Raw genomic sequence first — 22,580 nt, 5'->3', positions numbered from 1 at the left:
CTGTGTCACCTATGGTGCTGCTACCACCAGAGGCAGTGCCATCAGATACGTTCTTGGGGGGGACCTGTGGTGCTGGGGTTGTGGACTTGCTGGCTGCTGGGGTGCCTGTTGCAGTCCCCTCCAGTGTGCTGCCACTTGATTCCTGCTGCTGCCGTGTCTTGATCCTTGCACCTGAGGTGGAGGCTCTTGGGACGTTGGTCCTGGCCCTCTTTGCAGGCGTGCTGGTAGGGGTGTCCTGCAGCTCGTCGTTGGTATCGGACCCTGTGGTGGAGTAAAGAGGGGCGAGCGTTAGTTATGGGTCTGTCGGATTTGGAATGGCAACGTATCAAATGCATTGGGGTGGTACATGAGGCTGATTTGGGACTGGGCCTTGGAGGTGGTCTCATTTTCGTGTGGATTGAGGATGCATTCATTTGGCTGCCTGCAGTTAGGGGGTGCATGCTGCACATGTAGGGGTTGTTTATGGCTTCTTGATTGATTTGTTTGTTCATTCTGACTTTTAGAGGGCGCTGTCAGGGCAAAGTATGTATTGCACTATGGGGTCACATGGTACTGCACATGTTCGTGGTTTGTGGATTTCGCATTGTTTCTCTTGGCCAACCTACCTGATTCTCCGGATGTCGGCACTCCTTTCTCCATCCCTCCGACTCCCTCTATGCTCTCCATTCCTATGGTGGAGGCGCAGATTTCCTCCCAGGGGGTCAACTTGATGGGCGACTCTGAACCCCCCCCGGTAGCTGTGGCGATGTTCCTGTTCGCAGAAAGTATGCTGCGTACGCGGATCCGCAGGTCGTCCCACCGCTTGCGACATTGCTGTGGCGTGCGGGGTGTTGTCCCCACCGCACTTACGCGCTGTGCCACCAGGGCCCATATGGCCTTCTTGTTGGCAAGGGCCGTCCTGGTCATTTGACTGGAGAAGACGACGGCGGCATTTTCCTGGAGGGTCTCGGTGAGCACGGTCAGTTCCTCTCGGGAGAAGTGTACCTGCCGCTTGCGGTCACACGCTTTCTTGGCTACCTTTCCCATATTTATTTTTTTGACTGGGGTTGCTAACGGGTTGGGATGTGTGTCAGGGTCGGATTTTTATGGTTGTGTTGGGATTCGGATTTTATAGTTGTGCGGCGTGCTGTTTCCCGTTCCGGCCACATGCTTTTACTTCCGTTTCCGTATATTTACGGTGGCCGTAATTTGCGGTGCACGCTCGTTACGGTGACCGCTCATTACGGTGACCGCTAAGATGGGTGGCGGTATTGCACCTGGTGCAGCGTACGGCGGCGGTAAGGGCCGTTTTGGGGTCATTTCCGCCATCGCAGCCTTTCGGATTCCGCCATGGCGTAATGCTCGTGCCCGATGGGTCGTGATTGGCCGCACTTTGCTCCTTCGTGCAATGGCGGAAACGCTATTTACGCTGTTGCGGTCCGGTCAGTCAATTTCCGCCAGGGTCGTAATGAGGCCCATTGTGTTCTGCACCAGTCTGTACTCCATAGTCTTTGTGCCCCAGGATTCAGTTCTGATACCTCTCATATCCGCTCATTGTGTTGCTTGTTCGGCATCAGTCTCTACGCCATAGTCTATGTGCCCCAGAATTCAGTTCTGAAACCTCTCATATCCGCTCACTGTATGTCATGTTCTACACCAGTCTGTACGGAATAGTCTTTGCGCCCCAGAGTTACTTTCTGATACCACCCATATCCGCTCATCATTGTATGTCGTGTTCTGTACCAGTCTGTACTCCATAGTCTATGTGCCCTGGTATTCAGTTCTGATACCTCTCATATCCGCTCACTTTTTCTCATATTCTGCACCAGTCTGTACTCTATAGCCTTTGTGCCACGGGATTCAGTTCTGGTACTTCTCATAGTCTCTCACTGTATCTCATGTTCTGCAGCAGTCTCTACTCCATAGTCTTTGTGCGCCAAGGTTCAGTTCTGAGATCTCTCATATACGCTCACTGTATCTCCTGTTCTGCACTAGACTGTACTCCATAGTCTTTGTGACCCAGGTTTATTTCTGATACCTCCCATATCCGCTCATTGTATCTCATGTTCTGCACCAGTCTGTACCCCATAGTATTTGTGCACCGGGATTCAGTTTTGATACCTCTCATATCCGCTAACTTTATCTCTTGTTCTGCACCAGTCTGTACTCCATAGTGTTTGTGCCCCAGTGTTAAGTTCTGATAGCTCTCAAATCTGATCATTGTATGGTGTGTTCGGCATCAGTCTGTACGCCATAGTCTATGTGCCCCAGAATTCAGATCTGATACCAGTCATATCCGCTCACTATATGTCATGTTCTGCACCAGTCTATATGCCATAGTCTTTGTGCCCCAGGGTTACGTTCTGATACCACCCATATCCGCTGATCATTGTATGTCGTGTTCTGCACCAGTCTGTACTCCATAGTCTATGTGCCCCGGGATTCAGTTCTGATAACTCTCATATCCCCTCACTGTATGTCGTGTTCTGCACCAGTCTGTACTCCATAGTCTTTGTGCCACGGGATTCAGTTCTGGTACGTCCCATAGTTGCTCACTGTATCTCATGTTCTGCACCAGTCTGTACTCCATAGTCTTTGTGACCCAGGTCAAGTTCTGATACCTTCCATATCCGCTAATTGTATCTCACGTTCTGCACCAGTCTGTACTCCATAGTATTTGTGCCACGGGATGCAGAATTAATACCGCTCATATCCGCTCACTGGATCTCTTGTTCTGCACCAGTCTGTACTCCATAAGCATTGTGCCCCAGGATTCAGTTCTGAAACCACCCATATTCGCTCACTCTATCTCGTGTACCTCTCATATCCACTCACTATATCTCATGTTCTGCACCAGATTGTTCTCCATAGTCTTTGTGCCATGGGATTCAGTTCTCATACTTCTCACATCTGCTCAATGTATATTGTGTTCTGCCCCAGTCTGTACTCCATAGTCTTTGTGCGCCAGGGTTAAGTTCTGATACCACCCATATCCGCACACTGTATGTTGTGTTCTGTACCAGTCTGTACTACATAGTCTATGTGCACCAGGATTCTTTTTTGATACCTCTCATATCTGCTCACTGTATGTCATGTTCTGCACCAGTCTGTATGCCATAGTCTATGTGCCCCAGGATTCAGTTTTGATACCTCTCATATCCGCTCACTGTATGTCATGTTCTGCACCAGTCTGTACTACATAGTCTATGTGCACCAGGATTCAGTTTTGATACCTCTCATATACACTCACTGTATGGCATGCTCTGCATCAGTCTGTACTACATAGTCTATGTGCCCCAGAATTTAGCTCTGTTACCTCTCATATCCGCTCACTGTATGGCATATTCGGCATCAGTCTGTACGCCATAGTCTATGTGCCCCAGAATTCAGTTCTGAAACCTCTCATATCCGCTCACTGTATGTCGTTTTCTGCACCAGTCTGTACTCCATAGTCTATGGGCCCCAGGATTCAGTTTTGATACCTCTCATATCTGCTCACTGTATGTCGTGTTCTGCACCAGTCTGTACTCCATAGTCTATGTGCCCCAGGATTCAGTTTTGATACCTCTCATATCTGCTCACTGTATGTCATGTTCTGCACCAGTCTGTACTCCATAGTCTATGTGCCCCAGGATTCAGTTTTGATACCTCTCATATCTGCTCACTGTATGTCATGTTCTGCACCAGTCTGTACTCCATAGTCTATGTGCCCCAGGATTCAGTTTTGATACCTCTCATATCCGCTCACTGTGTGGCTTGTTCGGCATCAGTCTGTACGCCATAGTCTATGTGCCCCAGAATTCAGTTCTGAAACCTCTCATATCCGCTCACTGTATGTCATGTTCTGCACCAGTCTGTACGCCATAGTCTTTGTACCCCAGGGTTACTTTCTGATACCACCCATATCCGCTCATCATTGTATGTCATGTTCTGCACCAGTCTGTACTCCATGGTCTATGTGCCCCAGGATTCAGTTCTGATACCTCTCATATCAGCTCACTGTATGTTGTGTTCTGCACCAGTCTGTACTCCATGGTCTTGTGCCTCGGGATTCAGTACTGATACCTCTCATATCTGAGGTGCCTCGGGATTCAGTACTGATACCTCTCATATCTGCTAACTTTTTCTCATATTCTGCACCAGTCTGTACTCTATAGCCTTTGTGCCACGGGATTCAGTTCTGGTACCTCTCATAGTCGCTCACTGTATCTCCTGTTCTGCACCAGACTGTACTCCATAGTCTTTGTGACCCAGGTTAAGTTCTGATACCTCCCATATCCGCTCATTGTATCTCATGTTCTGCACCAGTCTGTACCCCATAGTATTTGTGCACCGGGATTCAGTTTTGATGCCTCTCATATCCGCTAACTTTATCTCTTGTTCTGCACCAGTCTGTACTCCATAGTGTTTGTGCCACAGTGTTAAGTTCTGATAGCTCTCATATCTGCTCATTGTATGGCGTGTTCAGCATCAGTTTGTACGCTATAGTCTATGTGCCCCAGAATTCAGATCGGATACCTCTCATATCCGATCACTATATGTCATGTTCTGCACCAGCCTATATGCCAAAGTCTTTGTGCCCCAGGGTTACGTTCTGATACCACCCATATCTGCACATCATTGTATGTCGTGTTCTGCACCAGTCTGTACTCCATAGTCTATGTTCCCCAGGGATTCAGTTCTGATACCTCGCATATCCGCTCAATGTATGTCGTGTTTTGCCCCTGTCTGTACTCCATAGTCTTTGTGCCCCGGGATTCAGTACTGATACCGCTTATATCTGCTCACTTTTTCTTGTGTTCTGTACCAGTCTGTACTCTATAGCCTTTGTGCCACGGGATTCAGTTCTGGTACCTCTCATAGTCACTCACTGTATCTCATGTTCTGCACCAGTCTGTACTCCATAGTCTTTGTGCCCGAGGGTTAAGTTCTGATAGCTCTCATATCTGCCCACTGTACCTCCCGTTCTGCACCAGACTGTACTCCATAGTCTTTGTGACCCAGGTTAGTTTCTGATACCTTCCATATCCGCTCATTGTATCTCATGTTCTGCACCAGACTGTACTCCATAGTCATTGTGTCCCAGGATCCAGTTCTGATAACACCCATATTCGCTCACTGTATCTCGTGTACCTCTCAAATCCACTCACTATATCTCGTGTTCTGCACCAGATTGTTCTCCATAGTCTTTGTGCCATGGGATTCAGTTCTCATACCTCTCAGGTCCGCTCAACGAATATTGTGCTCTGCACCAGTCTGTACTCCATAGTCTTTGTGTCCCGGGATTCAGTTTTGATACCTCTCATATCCACTCACTGTATGGCGTGTTCTGCATCAGTCTGTACGCCATTGTCTTTGTCCCCCAGGGTTAGGTTCTGATACCTCTCATATCTGCTCACTGTATGTCCTGCTCTGCACCAGTCTGTGCGCCATAGTCTTTGTCCCCCAGGGTTAAGTTCTGATACCACCCATATTCGCTCATCATTGTATGTCGTGTTCTGCACCAGTCTGTACTTCATTGTCTTTGTGCCCCGGGATTCCGTACTGATACCTCTCATAGTCGCTCACTGTATCTCATGTTCTGCACCAGACTGCACTCCATAGTATTTGTGCCCCGGGATTCAGTTTTGATACCTCTCATACCTGCTCACTGTATCTCCCGTTCTGCACCAGACTGTACTTCGTAGTCTTTGTGATCCAGGTTAAGTTCTGATACCTCTCATATCCACTCACTGTATCTCGTGTTCTGCACCAGTCTGTACTCCATAGTGCTTGCACCCCAGGGTTACGTTCTGATACCTCCCATATCCGCTCACTGTATCTAGTGTACTTTTCATACCCACTCACTATATCTCGTGTTCTGCACCAGATTGTTCTCCATAGTTTTTGTGACCCAGGTTAAGTTCTGATTCCTTCCATATCCGCTGATTGTATCTCATGTTCTGCACCAGTCTGTACTCCATAGTCTTTATGCCCCATGATTCAGTACTGATACCTCCCATATCCGCTCACTGTATCTAGTGTACTTCTCATACCCACTCACTATATGTCGTGTTCTGCACCGGATTGTTCTCCATAGTCTTTGTGCCCCAGGATTCAGTTCTGATACCTCTCATATCCGCTTACTGTATGTTGTGTTGCTCACCAGTCTGTATGCCATAGTCTGTGTGCCCTTGGGTTAAGTTCTGATAACACCCATATCCGCACACTGTATGTTGTGTTCTGCAGCGGTCTGTACTCCATAGTCTATGTGCAGCGGGATAAAGTTCTGATACCTCTCATATCCACTCATTGTATGTCGTGTTCTGCACCAGACTGTACTCCATAGCCTTTGTGAATCAGGATTCAGTTTTGATACCTCTCATATCCGCTCACTGTATGTCGTGTTCTGCACCAGTCTGTACTCCATAGTCTTTGTGACCTGGGATTCAGCACTGATACCTCTCATATCCGCTCACAGTATGGTGTGTTCTGCTTCAGTCTGTAATCCATAGTCTTTGTGCCCAGGGTTAAGTTCTGATACCACCCATATCTGCTCACTGTATGTCGTGTTCTGCACCAGCCTGTACTCCATAATCTTTGTGCCCATGGTTAAGTTCTGATACCACCCATATCAGCTTATTGTATGGCGTGTTCTGCATCAGTCTGTACTCCATAGTCTATGTTCCCCAAGGATTCAGTTCTGATACATCTCATATCCGCTCACTGTATGTCATGTTCTGCACCATTCTGTACTCCATAGAGGTTTTGCCCCAGGGTTAGGTTCTGATACCACCCATATCCACTCACTTTATGTCGTGTTCTACACCAGTCTGTACTCCATAGTTTATGTGCCCCAGGATTCAGTTCTGATACATCTCATATACGCTCACTGTATGTCGTGTTCTGCACCAGTCTGTACTCCATAGTCTTTGTGACCTGGGATTCAGCACTGATACCTCTCATATCCACTCACTGTAGCTCGTGTTCTGCACCAGTCGGTACTCTATAGCCTTTTTGCCACAGGATTCAGTTCTGGTACCTCTCATAGTCGCTCACTGTATGGCGTGTTCTGCATCAGTCTGTTCTCCATAGTGTTTGTGCCCAGGGTTAAGTTCGGATACCACCCATATCCACTCATGGTATGTCGTGTTCTACACCAGTCTGTACTCCATAGTCTTTGTGTCACAGGGTTAAGTTCTGATACCACCCATATCAGCTCACTGTATGTCGTGTTCTGCACCAGTCTGTACTCCACAGTCTTTGTGCTCCAGGGTTAAGTTCTGATACCACCCATACCCGCTCACTGTATGTTGTGATCTACACCAGTCTGTACTCCATAGTCTATGTACCCCAGGATTCAGTTCTGATACCTCTCATATCCGCTCACTGTATGGTGTGTTCTGCACCAGTCTGTACTCCATAGTCTATGTGCCCCAGGATTCAGTTCTGTTACGCTCATATATGCTCATTCTACGCTTGGCTTCTATAAACAGGAACTGCGCCCTTAATTCAGCACTAGGCTTCTATAGACAGGGACCTGCGCCCTTCATTCTGCGCCAGGCTTCTTTAGACAAGAACTGCGCCCTTCATTCTAAACCTGGCTTCTATAGACATTGAACGGTGTCCTTCATTGTGCACTAGGCTTCTATAGACAGAGAACCGCGCCGTTCAGTCGGCACTAGATTTCTATAGACAGAGAACTGTGCCCTTCAGTCTGCACTAGGCTTCTATAGACAGGGAACTGCACCCTTCATGCTGCACTAGGTTTCTATTGACAGGGAACTGCACCCTTCATTCTGCACTAGGCTTCTATAGACAGGGAACTGCACCCTTCATTCTGCACTAGGCTTCTATAGACAGGGAACTGCACACTTCATTCTGCACTAGGCTTCTATAGACAGAGAACCGCGCCCTTCTGTCTGCACTATGCTTCTATAGACAAGGAACTGCACCCTTAATTCTGCACTAGGCTTCTATATGATATGATATGATATGATATGATATGATATGGCATTTATAACGCGCCTATACACAAGTGTTTCAAGGTGCGACGAGTGTTAGGCGGAAACCTGTGCAGTTCCCTCTGGGACCACTGCAAAAGATTTAGGACTACAGGTGTTTGGCGGTGAACCCACTTGGTAGCAGTCTGTACCACACAGATTCACTTGGTAGCTGTGGCTGAGCAGTCAGACTTCCCTCAAGAAGAGTTGAGCAGTATGTGGAGTATACACAATAGGGCAATTCTTCACAGCAAGACAAGCAAACACGCAACGAGGCTTAGTGTAAAGATATTAAGGTATTTATTTATAACAAAACATCTATGAAAAACACTATGGCACTATCACGGCAAACAAATCAAACACAATTACTCTACGAAGAAGAAACGATCAATCCCCCTAGCACTATTTCGACAAGTCTAGGTTCTACCGGTACCACTTATTTACAGACAGAGGTGTATACCTCAACCTAGATGACACTCGAATATTAGTTAGGACGGGAGAGAAAAAGATAGGCAGGTTATGAAATCAACACAGTTCATTCCTTCGCGGATAAAATGCAAGGCAGGAAGGCAAGAATCACAATAGATCATAAAGTTCAGAGGCCAGGCCCACTCGGAGAGAGGCAAGGCGCGATGTCCAAAAAAGTCTCTAGTGGAGATGCATTCAAGTCTTTGTAGCAAATTGTTATTGGCAGATTTAACCAGTTCAGAACAATAAATGAGAAAAGCTTGGAGGCGACCCAACGGAACGGAGAGGATTAAGACACCTCACTTGAACCGATTGAAAGGGAAGCCAGGCGGACACGGTACCTTGTTGTGGAGGGAAGGTCTTGCGGGGGCAGTTGTTCCTGGTGGTGGATGCACGTCGGGTCTTTGCCAAGAGTAGAGATGAGCTTGTCGTCGAAGAAAAGTGAAGTCCGGTGCACCACCAGGGAAGAGACCAGCCGCGGAGTGCTCCATCACAAGGCACCACCTTTTGGTCGCGGTACAAGGGTAGTGGCTATCTGGTTGCTGAGGTGCTCTGCACGGGCAATTCGACCACTGCGTCCTGAGGCGAATAAAAAGCAAAGGGGACTGGTTGTTCCCACCAGCCAGGGGAAGAGACTCTCCGGCAGGGGGATCTCCTCTGTCGTTGGGAAGTGGTGAGTCGGTTCCGCAGGGCTCCACCAGAGGTGTCGTCGTTGCGGGTCGGCTCAGTGTTACCCTCGTCGGATTCTTAGGTCCTGTGGCGACTTCTTAAGATCCAGTCCCAAAAGCCCTGCTTTTATGCAGAAAACCCCCATTCATTCAGCCTAGCTGTCAATCGACACATGCTAAGTGGTGAGCGGGAAGGCTCACCACTTGGGCCAATCACTCCAGAGTGCGACCGGAGTTGGCAAGGCAACTCGGTCCAGGGCGCCTAAACCCCCTCCCACACCCCTGTGGTAACCCAGACAGAATGGCACCACTTTGGAGGGTCTCTGTACAGAGCCTGCCAAAAGTGGAACAAAGGGCTCGACCTTTGGTTTAGGAGTCACAGAGACGAACACAGACGCCATTTTACAAACCGAGTTCTGGCAGAAAATAGCATCCGATAAACTTATTTAAGATAAGTAGACCGGTGGTACGTTAGAGATTAACGAGAAAAAGTATCAATCTCCAACAATGGGACGAATCCCATAGGGTTATGTTCGGGGTCAAACATAACAAGTAGTTTCCACTGCCACCAGCCAAAACTCGACGAGGGGGGACGGGACAGTGCCCCCTCGAGTAACAGATCCAGGAGTAATCGAATTACTCCTACTAGTACGTCCACAATAAGTTGGTTTGTACTAGTTCTGTTAGTAAATTTAGGTCTAGCAAAGCCAATGGTGACTTTACATGCCCGGGGAGACAGTAGTCAGTCCCCGGGTATGGAGCCTAGGGTGGGGGTCCGCTAGGACGCCCCAGTGTTACGGCACGTAGGGTGCGGTGTAACACACATAGAAAAACATATGAGACCCTATGGAGTAAAAGACCCCATAGCCCATAGAACACATTTGCATCCAAAGGAATTACACACATACATGTCCAAGAGTGGGAGAAAAAGAGTCTCACTCTTGGCAGGATGGAAAAAAACAAACTCCAGAAATCCAGCAAAGCTGCTGGGGGACTCACTAGGTTAGGAAATTCAGCCTAAACAGAGAATTCTCCCTAACACTCGCCCCCCCCAGACTAAGGGATAGGAGGATTTAATCCACTCCTGGATGAATCTCATACCTCTAGTCGATGACATACATCCTAGAGAGACCATCAGCATTTTGGTGTTGACACCCTGACCTCTGCTCAATGGTGAAATCAAACCCTTGCAGGCAGATTGACCATCTCAATAGTTTTGGGTTTTCCCCTTTCATTTGCATTAACCATCTCAAGGGTTGGTGGTCAGTCTGAATGACAAAAGTAGAACCATACAAGTACGGCCTAAACTTCTTCAGAGCCCACACGATAGCAAAGCACTCTCTTTCGATTGTTGCCCACCTTGTTTCAGGATCCTTCAGCTTGCGGCTGATGAAGCAAACGGGGTGCTCTCTACCTTTCCCATCCAGTTGACTGAGTACGGCACCTATTCCTACATTGGAAGCATCTGTCTGTACAATGAAGTGTTGGCGGTAATCAGGAGCTCTGAGTACTGGGGCTTGGCAAAGAGCCTTTTTCAGGTTTTCAAAAGCCTGATTGCACTCCTCGTTCCATTTAACCTTTTTAGGAAATTTGGGCGAGGAGATGACATTCAGTGGAGAAGCTATGGTCCCATAGTTCTCTATGAAATTCCTGTAATACCCCGTGAGGCCTAGGAAGGCTCTCACCTGGGTTTGAGTAGTCGGTGTTGTCCAATTTTGCACAGCTTCAATTTTACTGAGCAAAGGCCTTATTTCTCCACCTCCTACCTCATGTCCAAGATAGACTACCTTACTGTGTCCAATTTGGCATTTGCTCGCCTTTATGGTCAGATTGGCTCGTCCAAGAGCCTGCAAAACATCTCTCAGGTGGGTTACATGTTCTTCCCAGGAATTGCTGAACACTGCGATGTCATCCAAGTATGCCATGCAGAAGTCCTCCATCCCATTAAGAACCTGGTTTACCATCCGTTGAAACGTAGCAGGTGCATTCTTCAATCCGAAAGGCATTACCTTAAACTGGTAGAGGCCAATGGGGGTAGAAAATGCAGTTTTCTCCTTGGCATGGTCTGTCAGGGCTATTTGCCAATAGCCTGACGTCAAGTCAAATGTGCTGAGGAACTTGGCGGCGCCAAGTTTATCCACCAACTCATCTGTTCTTGGCAAAGGGTGGGCATCAGTCTTGGTGACCGCATTAAGAGCTCTATAATCCACGCAGAATCTAAGTTCTTTAGATCCGGCCTTTGGTACTAACACAACTGGGCTAGACCATGGACTAGTAGAGGGCTCTATTACCCCGAGATCGAGCATGTTGCTGACCTCACCTTTGATGTGGGTTCGTACATTTTCTGACATGTGGTATCCTCTGCTTTTGACTGGCAGACAGTCACCAGTGAGTATGTCGTGCTGGCCCCAAGGGGTCAAGCCTGGTGAAAGCGAGAACAGAGAGGCAAACTTATTCAACATAGATTTGCACTCGTCTTGTTGCTCGGGTGTCAGATTGGAGGAGAGATTTACTCCTTCAATTTTTTCATCTAAAGGTAAGCCTCTGAGGAGATCCGGAAGAGCTTCACTCTCTTCTTCTTCCTCGGATGATGCTAGAAGCAACGCTCCTACATCAGGTCGTGAGACATACGCTTTAAGTCGGTTGGTCTGAAAGACTGTCGGAGCCTCCTTGGGATTGCCCAAGTCCACCAGATAGTTAACCTCTTCGAGTTTACCCACGACTCGGAAGGGTCCCATCCACCTATCTTGCAAGGTCCTCTGCCTTGTTGGGATCATAACGAGAACGAGCTGGTCTTGAGCGAACTCAACCATGTTAGCCTTTTGATCGTGCCAGTGCTTGACCAATGCTTGTCCAGCTTTCAAGTTATCGCTTGCTTCCATCATCATGTGTGACATTCTCCTCCGGAGACCTATCACGTAGTCAGTCACTCTGACTGGCTTGGGGAAGGAGCACTCTCCAATCCCTCCTTAATCAGGGCCAATGGACCTCTGACGGGATGACCATAGAGTAGTTCGAAGGGCGAGTAACCTACACCCTCCTGAGGGACATCTCTATAAGCAAAGAGAAGGCATGGCAGTAGAAGGTCCCACTTACGCTTAAGGGGTTCTTCTAAAGCCCCTATCATGATCTTCATGGTTCGGTTAAACCTTTCTACCAATCCATTGGTCTGGGGGTGGTATGCTGTTGAGAACTTGTAAGTAACTCCACAGGTTTTCCACATGGCTTTCATGTAGTGGGACATAAAGTTTGACCCCCTGTCAGAGATTACTTCCTTAGGAAACCCGACCCTAGTAAAAATACCAAGGAGGGCCTTAGCCACAGCCGGAGCTGTAACAGTCCTCATAGGAATTGCCTCAGGATACCTAGTAGCATGGTCTACTATAACAAGTATAAACCTGTTGCCTGAGGAGGTTGGGGGATCAAGGGGACCAACAATGTCAATCCCTACCCTCTCAAATGGGACTCCCACGACTGGGAGAGGCACTAAAGGTGCCACATTCCTGGAGCCAACCTTACCAGAGGTCTGGCAGGTGTGGCAGCTCCTGCAGTGTTTTTCTACTTCGGCCCCCATCTTTGGCCAATAGAAATAGAGAGAGAGCCTTTCCTTAGTCTTCTTGAAACTCAAGTGACCAGCCAAAGGTATCTCGTGGGCTAACTGCAAGAACTGTGGTCTCTTCTCTTGGGGTACTACAAGTCGTTTGTAGCCTCCAGGTGCAGACTCGGTTGGTTCACTGTAGAAGAGGCCATCTTCCCAGTGCAACCTGTATTTCCCAGGCTCTTGCCCTTCAGCCTGAGCTTTTGCCTGGTGGCGAAGACCTTCCAGAGTTGGACATTCTCTCTGTCCCTTACTGAAGTCTGCCCTGCTGGGCCCACCTTCTGCCAGTAAAGACTGCAGCTCAGGATGGTCAACAGGATCCAGATCTCCAATGAGTTCCTGGCCTTCCATTAGCTCTTCCTCAGAGTCTAATTCGACCACACAGGGTTGTACCTCCCTCTCAGCCTTGGCTGGAGGTGGAGTTACGGGTGTAACTTTGGACAACCGCGGGGAAGTCTGTGTTGGCTGCACTGGAATGCTGGCTGCTGGTTTCGGGATAGAAGTCTTAGGTTTCCCTTTCGCTTCTGATTTCTTGGAGACAGCGGCCGGCAATTCCAGTGGAGCAGGAGTGATTTCTTTCTTCATCATCTCCTGGAGAGTACCGCGCATGGTCCTCTCTCTTGCAGGTCTGGTTAGCTCCTGTAACCGTTTACTAGGGGGTCTGGGAGTATGCGATACAACTCAGAGAGTTTTCAAATCGTTACTCAACAGTACGCGTCCTGGTACCTCACTCTGTTTGCTGACAGGTATCTTCACAGTCATGTCGTTACACTGGATGAGAACTGGTAATTGGGGAAGCATCTGCACAGGCCCTCCAGCTAACTTGGTGAGGCGCTTGGGTGCCTTAGCAACATCCTCAGCCTGAAAAAACGATTTATCCACCACCGTTATGCTGGCCCCAGTGTCCCTAATGGCAGGAGTCTCCTGACCATTCACCTGGACACTGTCCTTATAATACTCTTTAGTATTATCGGGGATAGAATTATAGACATCTAAATTCTGTTGTTCCCACAACCCCAGAGATACTAAAGAAACGCTGGCTGAGACTTCAATGGGTTCGTCAGCTAGCAGTAGAACATTTCCACTTGCCATTTGGACTTCCTCCTCTGGAGCGAAGGCTAAGAAGACAAGCTGGACCCCTGAAGGTTTACCCTTACATCTGGGATCTCCTTTCACGTGGTCAGTCGAGCCACAAAAAAAGCATTTTCCGATTGCTTTCTGGAATGGTGGCTTGTTCTGACCTTCTTCCGGTTTGGCACCAGAAGACACACTATTCTGTTGTGGTTTTCCCTGTGGCTTACCCTTCTGGTTTTGTTTGGGGCCCTCTTTGGAATGTGAGTTATTAGAATTCTCTTTTGAGTCTTTTTTAGGCTGTTTTCCCTCATCCTTTTTCTGAGTTGCCCCAGAATCCTTATGAGTAGCCCTGTTGGCAACCCACAAGTCAGCAGCCCTAGCTAGCTTCCGGGAATCCAATTCCTTCGAATCAGCCAAGTGCTGTCTGAGCTCAGGAGAGCAGGCATCATAAATAGACTCCAACATAAAAAGATTCCTCATACCCTCATAAGTGTTCACTTTGTAACCCTTAATCCATCCCTCTAAGTTTTTCAACCCTTCACTCACCCAGGTAGCCCAAGGGGTACCATCATGCTTTTTGAGGGTTCTAAACCTCTTAAGATACTGGGAAGGGGTCTTCCCGAATCTAGCTATTAAAACTAGTTTCACACTTTCGTAATCCGTCTTATCCGCCTCCCCCAACTCCATTACCACATCAGTCACAACAGGAGGGAGCCTAGAGAATAACCAGGGAAGCAAAGCATTCCCGGTGATGTCCTGGAGCCCATGATTGTATTCAAACAGTTTCAACCAATCCAACACATCCAATCTCGGTTCATACATACCCACTAATTCCTTCGGCATCCGGGGTCTTTTGGGACTGGAGCTCCTAGAGGAACCAGAGGAGAGAGAAGCATTTTCCATAGACAACTTTTTCATCTCTAACTCGTGATTAAGTTCTATTTCCCTGAGTCTTAACTCAGCTTGCTTCTGCTCAGCCTGGGCATTCATCCGTCTGAACTCGAGCTCTTGGTTTCGTTCAGATTGAGCCAAGAACCGTTTGTATTCTAGTTCGAGCTTCATTTTTTCAAGTTCAAAATAAGCAGGGTTGCTTGTGGGATCTGGTATGGGCCCCATAGGCACAGCTGGTAAGGCAGGTTGAGGAGCAGGGGAGACAGTTTCGTTAGCCTCTCCGTCCTCGTCAGCCTCTTCATCGCTATCATCAGAATTATGATTCAGATCAACACCATCACTGTTATCTACATTCGCTGGAGAGATTGGTTCCTCTGAACCAGTACCCAGACTTTGGTTCGCCAGCAATCTCTCTATTAGTTCTAACTTCTTGCCTCTTACAGGAAGATTCTCTTGCCTACAGAGAGCTCGCAGACTCAGTATTTTCACCTGACAAGGACTCTTGACTGTAAGTTTCCATCGTAGACATGTTTTTTGAAAGTTGCTTTTTGTGCAAAGTTTTGTGGTTAGTTATCCTACAGTGTCGAAAAGCACTCTAAACTGTATACTCGATACAAATCCCACCGCTGTACACCAGTGTTAGGCGGAAACCTGTGCAGTTCCCTCTGGGACCACTGCAAAAGATTTAGGACTACAGGTGTTTGGCGGTGAACCCACTTGGTAGCAGTCTGTACCACACAGATTCACTTGGTAGCTGTGGCTGAGCAGTCAGACTTCCCTCAAGAAGAGTTGAGCAGTATGTGGAGTATACACAATAGGGCAATCCTTCACATCAAGACAAGCAAACACGCAACGAGGCTTAGTGTAAAGATATTAAGGTATTTATTTATAACAAAACATCTATGAAAAACACTATGGCACTATCACGGCAAACAAATCAAACACAATTACTCTACGAAGAAGAAACAATCAATCCCCCTAGCAATATTTCGACAAGTCTAGGTTCTACCGGTACCACTTATTTACAGACAGAGGTGTATACCTCAACCTAGATGACACTCGAATATTAGTTAGGACGGGAGAGAAAAAGATAGGCAGGTTATGAAATCAACACAGTTCAATCCTTCGCGGATAAAATGCAAGGCAGGAAGGCAAGAATCACAATAGATCATAAAGTTCAGAGGCCAGGCCCACTCGGAGAGAGGCAAGGCACGATGTCCCAAAAAGTCTCTAGTGGAGATGCAGTCAAGTCTTTGTAGCAAATTGTTATCGGCAGATTGAACCAGTTCAGAACAATAAATGAGAAAAGCTTGGAGGCGACCCAACGGAACGGAGAGGATTAAGACACCTCACTCGAACCGATCGAAAGGGAAGCCAGGCGGACACGGTACCTTGTTGTGGAGGGCAGCTCCGGCGGGGGCAGTTGTTCCTGGTGGTGGATGCACGTCGGGTCTTTGCCAAGAGTAGAGATGAGCTCGTCGTCGAAGAAAAGTGAAGTCCGGTGCACCACCAGGGAAGAGACCAGCCGCGGAGTGCTCCATCACAAGGCACCACCTTTTGGTCACGGTCCAGGGGTAGTGGCTATCCGGTTGCCGAGGTGCTCTGCACGGGCAATTCGATCAGTGCGTCCTGAGGCGAATAAAAAGCAAAGGGGACTGGTTGTTCCCACCAGCCAGGGGAAGAGACTCTCTGGCAGGGAGATCTCCTCTGTCGTTGGGAAGTGGTGAGTCGGTTCCGCAGGGCTCCACCGGAGGTGTCGTCGTTGCGGGTCGGCTCAGCGTTACCCTCGTCGGATTCTTAGGTCCTGTGGCGACTTCTGAAAGCCCCCATTCATTCAGCCTAGCTGTCAATCAACACATGCTAAGTGGTGAGCGGGAAGGCTCACCACTTGGGCCAATCACTCCAGAGTGCGACCGGAGTTGGCAAGGCAACTCGGTCCAGGGTGCCTAAACCCCCTCCCACACCCCTGTGGTAACCCAGACAGAATGGCACCACTTTGGAGGGTCTCTGTACAGAGCCCGCCAAAAGTGGAACAAAGGGCTCGACCTTTGGTTTAGGAGTCACAGAGACGAACACAGACGCCATTTTACAAACCAAGTTCTGGCAGAAAATAGCATCCGATAAACTTATTTAAGATAAGTAGACCGGTGGTAGGTTAGAGATTAACGAGAAAAAGTGTCAATCTCCAACAATGGGACGAATCCCATAGGGTTATGTTCGGGGTCGAACATAACAAGTAGTTTCCACTGCCACCAGCCAAAACTCGATGAGGGGGGACGGGACAGTGCCCTCTCGAGTAACAGATCCAGGAGTAATCGAATTACCCCTACTAGTACGTCCACAATAAGATGGTTTGTACTAGTTCTGTTAGTAAATTTAGGTCTAGTAAAGCCAATGGTGACTTTACATGCCTGGGGAGACAGTAGTCAGTCCCCGGGTATGGAGTCTATGGTGGGGGTCCGCTAGGACGCCCCAGTGTTACGGCACGTAGGGTGAGGAGTAACACACATAGAAAAACATATGAGACCCTATGGAGTAAAAGACCCCATAGCCCATAGAACACAGTGACATTCAAAGGAATTACACACATACATGTCCAAGAGTGGGAGAAAAAGAGTCTCACTCTTGGCAGGATGGAAAAAAACAAACTCCAGAAATCCAGCAAAGCTGCTGGGGGACTCACTAGGTTAGGAAATTCAGCCTAAACAGAGAATTCTCCCTAACAACGAGGCAGGGGAGCGGGAACAAGGGAGGACAAACAACAATCCTACTAGGCCAGGTGTCATTCAGATCACGGAAGTGCACGGGAATGGGAAGGAGGAGAAGTGTGAGGGAGAAGGGGGAGAGGACAGTGCAGTACATGGTGCAGTACATGGTATAAGAACCAAACAAAATAAACAAATAAGTAAATAAAGATAAATAGTAAAAGTACGGCCCACAGGTGGCAAGTGCAAGGATAAGTGCAGCCAGCAGGTGGCAAGTGCAAGGATAAGTGCAGCCATCAGGTGTCAAGTGCTGGTGGTGGGACCATAGGGGTACAGACCAGTCCCCAGGTGCCGGGGAAGCCGGGAAGGCAGTGCAGAAGTGCGACTGGCAGGGGAAGGGACCTAGGCCCGAGATCAGAGGGTGACCAGGTAACCAGTGCAAATTCAGTGTCAGCCAGGAAGTCAGCAAGGGAGAGGAGGAGAAAAAGCAGAAGCAAAGAGAAAGGATTTGAGGTGCTTCTGGAATCGAAGATGATTCTTCTCAAACTTCAGGGAGGCAGTGAGGTGGTTCCAGAGGGAGGCACCAACTGAAGAAAGAGATCTAGCACCAACTCGTTGCTTGGAGAAGCGACTGACTCTGAGGGAGTTTGAGGTAGATGAGCAAAGAGCTTGTGAGGGAAGGTGTTTAGGGAGAGAGAGTTGAAGGTATTGAGACCCCAGGCCCCAGAAGGCCTTATGGACAATGCAGAGGGTTTGGAACTTAATCCTCGCAGCCACTGGGAGCCAGTGCAGAGGTTTCAGTCCTAGAGAGATACGATCCCTGGGCTTGAGGCCAAGGACAAGTCTCGCGTTCCTGTTCTGGATAAGATGAAGAGGGCGTAGAGGTCAAGATTTATTCTAAACCTTCCAGCCATCAACTCTTTTGTTTTGCTATTGTCACCCCGAGTGGGAAGGGTATGCCCAGACGTGGGTCCCTTGCCTGCTGGGCCTAGAGACCCAAGCTTCTCCTCACTGATGACGCCCAACAAGGCTGAAACATGTCTGGGGATGCTTGTGGTCTCGTGCAAAAGGGATGTGACCTAGCAGTTCGGGCTGGACTACCCCTTTGGGGGTGGGACCAAGCCTGATTTGCATATGGTTTTTCCCCTTTTGTAATGGCTTGGCAGGCGAAGAACAGTGGTCTGGAGGGTTGCCAGAGGTCAAGATTTATTCTAAACCTTCCAGCCATCAACTCTTTTGTTTTGGTAGAGTAGAAGCAGGCAGATTTAGAAAGAGGCTGGTGCAATAGTCCAGCTTAGAGAGAATCAGAGACCTGGAGACAGTGAGCTTCTGGGGGAAGGAGAGGAAAGGAAGTATGCCTCTGAGGAGGTGCAGCTGGTAGTGTGACTTCTTAGAGACGTCAGAGATGTGAGGAGAGAAGCAGAGTGTAGAGTCGAAGATGACTCCGAGTTTTTTAGCCTTACAGCTGGGATCTGGAAGAGGGCCAAGGGAGGCCGGACAGAGAGCTGAAGGGAAGGAGGGAGCGGGTGTGCCAATGAGGAGAATGTGTGCCAATGAGGAGAATCTCAGTCTTACAGGCATTAAGGCAGAGGTCATTGGCAGCACAACACTCCTGGATAGCAGACAGACAGTCAAAGATGAGGGAAATGGAGGAGGAGGCAGAGGTTAGCCTGAAGATGAGCTGGGTGTCAGTGAACAGTGTCCTTCATTCTGCACTAGGCTTCAATAGACAGGGAACTGCACCCTTCATTCTGCACTAGGCTTCTATAGACAGTGAATGGTGCCCTTCATTCTGCGCTAGGCTTCTATAGACAGGGAACTGCCCCCTTCATTTTGCACTAGGCTTCTATAGACAGGGAACTGCGCCCTTCAATCTGCACTTGGCTTCTATAGAGAGGGAACTGTGCCCTTCAGTCTGCACTAGGCTTCTATAGAAAGGGAACTGCGCCCTTCATTCTGCACTGGGCTTCTATAGACAGGGAACTGCACCCTTGATTCTGCACTAGGCTTCTATAGACAGGGAACTGCACCCTTCATTCTGCACTAGGCTTCTATAGACAGGGAACTGCGCCCTTCAATCTGCACTTGGCTTCTATAGAGCGGGAACTGTACCCTTCATTCTGCACTAGGCTTCTATAGACAGGGAACTGCAGCCTTCATTCTGCACTAGGCTTCTATAGACAGTTAATGGTGCCCTTCATTCTGCGCTAGGCTTCTATAGACAGGGAACTGCGCCCTTCAGTCTGCACTTGGCTTCTATAGAGAGGGAACTGTGCCCTTCAGTCTGCACTAGGCTTCTATAGACAGGGAACTGCGCCCTTCATTCTGCACTGGGCTTCTATAGACAGGGAACTGCACCCTTCATTCTGCGCTAGGCTTCTATAGACAGGGAACTGCACCCTTCATTCTGCGCTAGGCTTCTATAGACAGGGAACTGCGCCCTTCATTCTGCACTAGGCTTCTATAGAGAGGGAACTGCACCCTTCATTCTGCACTAGTCTTCTATAGACAGGGAACTGCACCCTTCATTCTGCACTAGGCTTCTATAGACAGGGAACTGCACCCTTCATTCTGCACTAGTCTTCTATAGACAGGGAACTGCACCCTTCATTCTGCACTAGGCTTCTATAGACAGGGAACTGCGCCCTTCATTCTGCACTTGGCTTCTATAGAGAGGGAACTGCACCCTTCATTCTGCACTAGGCTTCTATAGACAGGGAACTGCACCCTTCATTCTGCACTAGTCTTCTATAGACAGGGAACTGCACCCTTCATTCTGCACTAGGCTTCTATAGACAGGGAACTGCACCCTTCATTCTGCACTAGTCTTCTATAGACAGGGAACTGCACCCTTCATTCTGCACTAGGCTTCTATAGACAGGGAACTGCACCCTTCATTCTGCACTAGTCTTCTATAGATAGGGAACTGCACCCTTCATTCTGCACTGGGCTTCTATAGACAGGGAACTGCACCCTTCATTCTGCACTAGGCTTCTATAGACAGGGAACTGCACCCTTCATTCTGCACTAGTCTTCTATAGACAGGGAACTGCACCCTTCATTCTGCACTAGGCTTCTATAGACAGGGAACTGCACCCTTCATTCTGCACTAGGCTTCTATAGATAGGGAACTGCACCCTTCATTCTGCACTAGTCTTCTATAGACAGGGAACTGCACCCTTCATTCTGCACTAGTCTTCTATAGACAGGGAACTGCACCCTTCATTCTGCACTAGGCTTCTATAGACAGGGAACTGCACCCTTCATTCTGCACTAGGCTTCTATAGATAGGGAACTGCACCCTTCATTCTGCACTAGGCTTCTATAGACAGGGAACTGCACCCTTCATTCTGCACTAGGCTTCTATAGATAGGGAACTGCACCCTTCATTCTGCACTAGGCTTCTATAGATAGGGAACTGCACCCTTCATTCTGCACTAGTCTTCTATAGACAGGGAACTGCACCCTTCATTCTGCACTAGTCTTCTATAGACAGGGAACTGCACCCTTCATTCTGCACTAGGTTGTTTTCCGCGCCTAGAAACACTTGTGTACTGGCGCATTATTTATGCCATATCATATGATATAAAGTTGGAGGCTGAAAATAGCCTACTCCATGCTTTTGTGATGGGGCCTCGTATCTTTGGGGTACATATGACTAGAGGTGAAATGTGTGTTATCATACATCCCAGAATGCACATGTCCACGTGGAAGCAGCGCCAGTGTCCTTTCTTCTCCAGTGCTGCCTTGGGGAACTACATCCTTTTGATGGAAAGGAAATCCCAGTAGATGGAGTTACTGGGATAGAAATGAAAATAGAGCGTCATAGACTCGCGCATGGCGTGGTATTAATGGCTCCACAGAGCACAGATTTACCTTGCAGGCTTTCCCCACTAATAGATTGCATGAACCAGGTCCTCTGGACCCAAACTCACCACCCGATAAAATTAAAGAGAAGTGCCAAGTGTGTTAGTTTGAGCGGCACCCATCACTTGATTGGAAAACACCCTGGCCGAGGAACGATTGTCCCAGACAGCACTATCAAGAGCGCCAAGAAGCCGGTCAGGAGGCAACAGTGCCCGGTATAAGAAGCTTTAACATAACATAACATATCTACGAAGGAACAGCGTGATGGTGAAGCGACACCCACGCACACTTCCTCCAAATCATGGGTCCTCTGGATGCCGATTTGTCGAGGTTCTTGAAACATAATGGTTCATTGTATTTGATTGCTTGCTTTATATCTACGTTCCCAAAAATGTTCTATTATTTTCTTTCACCCGGAAGCCTTGTTATGTAAATAGCCCAGGGTTAGCAATAGCATAACCCACATGGATTAATAACGGTGTTGAACCTTGTAAATGATAACACAGCACGTTCAAACACACAGCAGTGTGGACGTGGTGCTGCCACTGCGAGGAACTAGTCCTTAGTGAGGCTTGTGCTGGTAGGTTGTGTGTCAACAAGGTCCTCACAAGTATAGTACAGCTACACAGCAGGTCTTGCCTTTCACTATGGGGTCGCAATAGTAACATAGGTCCTCATCACTCTCTAGAGCCCTGACAGGCTTAGCAGTGCACCTCTGTAAGTAGCTATACAGTGTGTACACCCTCTGGCCATCGGATACACTTAATGCCTTTCTGGTGTTTTAATGGGAATATGGGATCCAGCTGGACGGAGTCTTTATTAGATGCCTGTGCAATGCCAGTTTGTCCAGGAAGGAGTTGATGAGTGTTGCATGCTCTTCTCTCATAGGCTGACACCGCCGAACCGGAAGGAAGTCCATGAGGAGCGCGTGATGACTGATGGCTACTCCTCTCCTCCAACGCTGGGGGCGCTGTTCAACTTCCACGGATAACAAGCCTTTGATTCTGCAGAACCCCCCACGATCTTGCTCTCCCTTGTGTCGCTTCTCCAATAAAGTAGCAAAGCATTACCGCTCCAGACTTGTCTGTATTATTAAGCAGAAGGGAAATAGCCAATGCAGGGGGGACAGCGGGGGTTTACTGGACTTCATGTTGTAGGCCCTTGTACTGCTGTGTCTTATCTCCCCATCCTCTATACTACTAGAGAAGACCGGTGTGCTGCAGCCCACTGCGTGGCGTGGGGCTGTGTCTTGGCCTGTAGTCCCTCTGCATGGGCAGAATGTGTTCCAGCCCCCCAGCAGTAAGGACAGCCTGCCCCCTCAGACAAGCTGGGCACCAGTGCCATCTTA

General features: G+C 48.5%; 1 long non-coding RNA gene across 1 annotated transcript in view; it reads left to right on the top strand.

The window, feature by feature from the left end:
• The window catches only part of LOC138574371 (uncharacterized), a 60,476-nt gene extending 38,172 nt beyond the window's left edge, over positions 1 to 22,304 (top strand). The window contains exon 3 of the long non-coding RNA XR_011303942.1: positions 22,121 to 22,304. This is a non-coding gene — a long non-coding RNA (uncharacterized lncRNA). The remainder of the gene's footprint in view (positions 1 to 22,120) is intronic.
• The last annotated feature ends 276 nt before the right edge of the window (positions 22,305 to 22,580 follow it).

The sequence above is a fragment of the Ambystoma mexicanum genome, chromosome 1p (genome assembly GCF_040938575.1).
Source record: "Ambystoma mexicanum isolate Mex_15411 chromosome 1p, UKY_AmexF1_1, whole genome shotgun sequence".
Classification (NCBI taxonomy): domain Eukaryota; kingdom Metazoa; phylum Chordata; class Amphibia; order Caudata; family Ambystomatidae; genus Ambystoma; species Ambystoma mexicanum.
The sequence above is the reverse complement of the archived record's forward strand: the minus strand, read 5'-3'. Positions and strand labels throughout refer to the sequence as shown.